Source organism: Tachyglossus aculeatus, chromosome 7 (assembly GCF_015852505.1).
Source record: "Tachyglossus aculeatus isolate mTacAcu1 chromosome 7, mTacAcu1.pri, whole genome shotgun sequence".
In the NCBI taxonomy this organism is placed as follows: Eukaryota; Metazoa; Chordata; class Mammalia; order Monotremata; family Tachyglossidae; genus Tachyglossus; species Tachyglossus aculeatus.
This window is the reverse complement of record NC_052072.1, coordinates 38,304,538-38,310,903: the sequence shown is the minus strand read 5'-3', so window position 1 is coordinate 38,310,903 and position 6,366 is coordinate 38,304,538. Positions and strand designations below refer to the sequence as shown.

At 45.6% G+C, this 6,366-nt stretch overlaps 1 non-coding gene across 1 annotated transcript; it reads right to left on the bottom strand.

Annotated features, from left to right (window-relative positions):
* Window positions 1-813: 813 nt before the first annotated feature.
* LOC119931056 lies at window positions 814-951 on the bottom strand. The gene has a single exon (XR_005451924.1). It is a non-coding gene; the product is annotated as a small nucleolar RNA SNORA7 (small nucleolar RNA).
* Window positions 952-6,366: the final 5,415 nt, after the last annotated feature.

Sequence of the window (6,366 nt, the reverse complement as noted above, 5' to 3'; positions counted from 1 at the left end):
TACTGAGCGCTTACTGTGTTCACGGCACTGTACTAAGTGCTTGGGAGAGTACAACGCAAGAGAGCCCACAATGAGCTGACCACAGGAAGCCAAAGAATAGCATTTAATGAGCAACTCCTGTGCAGAGCACTGTACTAACTGCTTGGGAGAATACAATAGAGTTAGAAGACACAATCCCTAATCTCAATGAGTTTACATTCATTCATTCAATCGTATTTGGGTGCTTATTGTGTGCAGAGCACTGTACTAAGTGTTTGGGAAGTACAAATTGGCAACATATAGAGACGGTCCCTACACAACTACGGGCTCACAGTCTAGAAGGGGGAGACAGACAACAAAACAAAACAAAACGTGGACAGGTGTCAAGTCGTCAGAATAAATAGAAATAAAGCTAGATGCACATCATTAACAAAATAAATAGAATAGCAAATATGTACAAGTAAAATAGAGTATTAAATCTGTACAAACATATATATAAAGGTGCCGTGGGGAGGGGAAGGAGGTAGGGCGGTGGGGTGGAGAGGAGGAGAATCTAGCAGTCTAGCAGGGGAGACAGGAGGAGGAAGGAAAAGGGGAGAGATATATGAAGTCTTCTATTATGCCGTCAAATCACTTCCGACCCATAGCGAAACCACTGACATCTCTCCCAGAACGCCCCGTTCTCCATCGGCAATCATTCTGGTAGTGTACCCATAGAGTTTTCTTGGTAAAAATCCAGAAGTTGTTTACCATCGCCTCTTTCCATGCAGTAAACTTGAGTCTCGGCCCTCGACGCTCTCCTGTGCTGCTGCTGCCCAGCACGAGGGAGTTTTGATTTGTAGCAGATTGCCTTCCACTCACTAGCCACTGCCCAAGCTAGGAATGGAATGTAAAGTCCTCTGTTTGACTCTCCCTCCTGTAGCCGAGACTAGTAGAGTACTGGAAACTCTCCAGGTGTGACCCTGAGAGGGGATATATGAGGTAGTGCTTAAATAATAGGATATGTATGATCCAGGTATAAGTAATAATAATAATAATGGCATTTATTAAGCACTTACTATGTGCAAAGCATGGCACTTTATCATATCTATTGAGCGCTTACTACTAGTAATGATGATATTTGTTACTATGTATCAAACACTGTTCTAAGTTCTGGGGTAATCAGGTTGGACACAGTCCCTGTCCCACATGGGGCTCACAGTCTTAATCACCATTTTTCAGATGAGAAAGCTGAGGCCCACAGAAATGTAGTGATTTGCCCAAGGTCACACAGCAGACATGTGGTGGAGCTGGGATTAGAACCCAGGACCTTCTGATTCCCAGGCCCATGCTCTATTCACTAGGCGATGCTGCTTACTATGTGCAGAAGACTGTATTAAGCTCTTGGGAGAGTACAATATAACAGAGTTGGTAGATACGGTCCCTGTCCACAACGAGCTTATGGTCTAGAAGACTGTAACTGCCTAAGTGGTGTAGAAGTACTGAAGTGGCAGTTTGTGGGGTATAAGATGGGGAGAAGAGAAATGCATTGAGGAAAACCTCCCGGAGAAGCTGTGATTTCAGAAGGGCTGGGAAGATGGGCCAGAGAAATTTGCCCAAACAAGGAGTGAAAAGCCCCCAAATCCTGCTTTCACCAGCATGGTTTGGGGGACCACCTCAGTTTCATGCCCATCTCCAATATCCACCCTCTATAGCTAGTCAACATGGTTCATTTTCTTATAGTGTGGCCCCGATTCTTGCTTCAGGTAGGCTGGTTACCAATATAAAGATTTCAGGCTATCTCCACTGGAGTGCTGGTCAATTTGTCCAGTGTCCACACAGAAAATCTTTTATCTATTCTGGATCAAATGCTCAAAGTACAATTCCAAGCATAAAAAAAAAAGTTCTGGCGGGTCTCAAAATCTTTGGGGATTTTTTCCAGGATCACCCCTCACCTTCAGAACTCCTGCAAGCTCCAGCAGGGTCCCCAAAGAGAGGGGAGAGAATTTCAACTTTTAAAGGATCCTGAGCAGGAAATGAATCCTGCAGCTTTCAGGGCAGCATTTTCTGTGCACGACATTGTTTATCTGTAAGTACATCATCAGAAAGCTGCTCGAGAGGCTCATTCTCTTATACTGGCTCAGCAGGCACTTAGCTGGCAAATATTGATTTTTGTCATCAGTCTATGACACTCTAATAGCTTATTCCAACGCCACTTGAATTACTAATTAGACTAATGAATTTCTGCAGTCACGGAGTGATTTTTGCCTTCCACTTCCAAGCAGCATGGCCTAGTGAATAGAGCATAGGCCAGGGAATCAGAAGGTCATGGGTTCTATTCCCAGCTCCCCCATTTGTCTGCTGTGTGACCTCGGGCAAGTTGCCTCACTTCTCTGTGCCTCAGTTTCCTCATCTATAAAATGGGGAATAAGACTGTGAGCCCTTTGTGGGATAGGGACTGTGTTCAATCTGATTATCTTGTATCTACCCCAGCACTTTGAACAGTGTCCTGGCAAGTATTAAGTGCTTAACAAATACCATTATTATTATTGTTATCATTATTATTCTACTTCAGCTCCAAGGGCCAAAGCAGATACGCATCTGAAAATTCTGATGGGGTGATTTTGCTTTGAGGTAGGGGATGGGACTCGGGGGAAGAGACTTGGGAATCTATTAAGAATCAGAGAAGGCAAATGACTTCTGTCATTCCCCTAAGCAATGGTCATATGCAGCGTGGCTAAGTGGAAAGAGCACTGGCTTTTGAGTCAGAGGTCATGGGTTCAAATCCCGGCTCCGCCAATTGCCAGTCAGCTGTGTGACTTTGGGCAAGCCACTTAACTTCTCTGTGCCTCAGTTACCTCATCTGTAAAATGGGGATTAAGATTGTGAGCTCCCTGTGGGACAACCTGATCACCTTGTAACCTCCCCAACACTTAAAACAGAGTTTTGCACATAGTAAGTGCTTAAGAAATGTCATTATTATTATTATTATTATTATTATTATTATTATATGACCCCGACAGATTTTGCCATAAACTGGTCCCATTTCTGTCTCTCCTCTTTTATGTCTTCCCTATTCATCGACATGACACTCCTGGAGAGAAGAAATTGATAGATGAAGGTAGAAGGATTTGCTCAAGTGTCAGACCTGCAACACTGGATTCAGGATATTGATGTTAGGAAACACTTCCTGGTTGATTGGTCAGTGGATCTTTATGACTCTGCTGTGGCCCCTTATGACAAAGAGGGAACAGGACTGGGTCTCACATGACCTTCCTCTTTCAGGGGACAATTCCCCTAAGTCTTCTCCAGGCGGATATTCCTATTGCTGGCTGGGACTCTCTGGGAGCCCCAGGAACTGATTCTGAGCTACTTAGGTTGGATTTACCCCAGCATTTAGCATGGTACTGGTTCTCCTCTTCTCTCTGGCCGTACATTCTCAGTCTCCTTCGTGGGCTTCTCCTCCCCTTCCCATCCCCTTACTGTAGGGGCTCCTCAAGATTCAGTTCTTGGTCCCCTTCTTTTCTCCATCTATACTCACTCCCTTGGTGAACTCATTCACTCCCACAGCTTCAACTATCATCTCTATGTACAAAAATCTACATCTCCTCCCCTGTTCTCTCCCCCCCCCCCACCCCCCGGTTCATATCTCCTCCTGCCTTCAGGACATTTCCACCTGGATGTCCACCCACCACCTAAAGCTCAACATGTCAAAGACTGAGCTCATCTTCCCTCTCAAACCCTGTCCTCTCCCTGACTTTCCCGTCACTGTGGATGGCACTACCAACCTTCCCGTTTCACAAGCCCGCAATCTTGGTGTCATCCTCGACTCCACTCTCTCATTCACCCCACGCATCCAATCCATTACCAAAACCTGCCGGTCTCACCTTCATAACATTGCCAAGATTCGCCCTTTCCTCTCTGTCCAAACCGCTACCTTGTTGGTTCAATCTCTTGTCCTATTCCAACTGGATTACTGCATCGGCCTCCTTTCTGATCTCCCATTCTCCTGTCTCTCCCCGCTTCAGGCTATTCTTCACTCTGCTCTGGGCAAGTCACTCCCCTCCTCAGAAATCTCCAGGGGTTGCCTATCAACCTTCGTATGAAGCAAAAACTCCTCACTATCGGCTTCAAAGCTCTCCATCACCTTGCCCCCTCCTACCTCACCTCCCTTCTCTCCTTCTATAGCCCAGCTCATACACTCTGCTCCTCTTCACTGTGCCTCATTCTCTTCTGTCCCACAGTCAACCCCTGGCCCATGTCCTCCCTCTGGCCTGGAATGCCCTCTCTCCACACATCTGCCATAGCTCTCTTCCTCCTTTCAAGCCCAACTGAGAGCTCACCTCCTCCAGGAGGTCTTCCCAGACTGAGCCCCCCTTTTCCTCTGCCCCCCATCACCCCCACTCCCTCCTTCTGCCCTACCCCTTTCCCCTCCCAACAGCACGTGTGTATATCTGTACATATGTAGTACTCTATTTTATTAATTATGTGCATATAGCTATAATTTTATTTATCTATTTGGATGGTATTGACACCTGTCTACTTGTTTTGTTTTGTTGTCTGTCTCCCACTTCTAGACTGTGAGCCCGTTTTTGGGTAGGGACCATCTCCGTATGTTGCCTATTTGTACTTTCCAAGCACTTGGTACAGTGCTCTGCCTACAGTAAGCACTCAGTAGATATGGTTGAATGAATGAATGGACACAAAGCTTAATAAATACCATAGCGATTATACATTTTTGCAGGTTCAAAAAGATTCAGTTCACTGTATTCTTTGGGTATCCAAATTACAATAGACTATCAGTATTCACCCCAGTTTTCGCTCAGATTTCTAAATAAAGCACTCCCACTCCCTTCTTGTTCACCCTAACTTGCTCTCTTTATTTCATCCCCCCTCCCAGCCCCAAAGCACTGTTCTCAGTGCATGGGTAAAGTAAATCAGGTTGGACGCAGTCCCTGTCGCACAGGGGGCTCACACTCTTAATCCCCATTCTACAGATGAGGTAACTGAGGTCCAGAGAAGGAAAGTGACTTGCCCAAGGTCACACAGTGGACACGTGAGGACTCAGGATAAGAACCCAGGTCCTTCTGACTTCCAGGATTGTTCTCTATCCATTAGGTCATGCTGTGTCTTTTCCTGGCGGTCCTCCTCCCTTCTAACTCCCCTACTTTTTCCAAGACTGTGAGCTCCATGCAGGACAGAGACTGTGTCCAATCTGATTGGCTTGGATCCACCCCAATGCTTAGTACAGTGCCTGGCACTGTACTACCTCCTTCCCCTCCACACAGCACCTGTATTTTTGTACAGATTTATTACTCTATTTTTTACTTGTAGATATTTACTATTCTATTTATTTTGTTAATGATGTGCATTTAGCTTTAATTCTATTTGTTCTGATGACTTGACACCTGTCCACATATTTTGTTTTGTTGTCTGTCTCCCCCTTTTAGACTGTGAGGCTGTTGTTGGGTAGGGACCATCTCTACATGTTGCCGACTTGTACTTCCCAAGTGCTTAGTACAGTGCTCTGCACACAGTAAGCGCTCAATAAATCAGATTGAATGAATGAATGGCACCTAATAAGCACTTAAATACGACAGTTATTATTATTATCATCTCTACCACCGTGTGGGTGGGGGCACTCTTTGGCCAGAGTGGTAAATGAGGCATTCTTTCAGGAAAGCTGTTCTCAAGTCACAGGCTTTCTTTGGCCAATCAGTCCTAGTCCTTTATTGAGGACCTTCACTGATACGTGTTCGAAACTTGGTTCAAACTAGTCTTTCATCACCTGCAAGATTAGAAAGCAAAACCTCCCTATTAGAGATGGGCCCCTTGAGCATATGGTCACGCAGTCCTGTCATTCCAGACCCCCACAGGAATAGACCAGGACTATGGGCAGAATGGAGCCCACTGTAGGCTAGCCTTTTATGGGGGACTTTCGTTAAGCCCCGACAAGCTCCTGGTGAAAGGTGCTATATAAAGGATCAATGGAGAGATTTATGGGGAAATAAATAGCTGCTGTCCAGGAAGTAGCCTTGAAGTAGAGAAGCAGCAGGGCCTAGTTGATAATAATAATAATAATAACGATGGCATTTATCATCATTCGTATTTATTGAGCGCTTACTGTGTGCAGAGCACTGTACTAAGCACTTGGGAAGTACAAATTGGCAACATATAGAGACAGTCTCTACCCAACAGTGTGCAAAGCACTGTTCTAAGTGCTGGGGAGGTTACAAGGTGATCAGGTTGTCCCATGTGGGGCTCACAGTCTTAATCCCCATTTTACAGATGAGGTAACAGGCACAGAGAAGTTAAGTGACTTGCCCAAGTCACACAGCTGACAACTGGCAGAGCCGGGATTTGAACCCATGACCTCTGACTCCAAAGCCCGGACTCTTTCCACTGAGC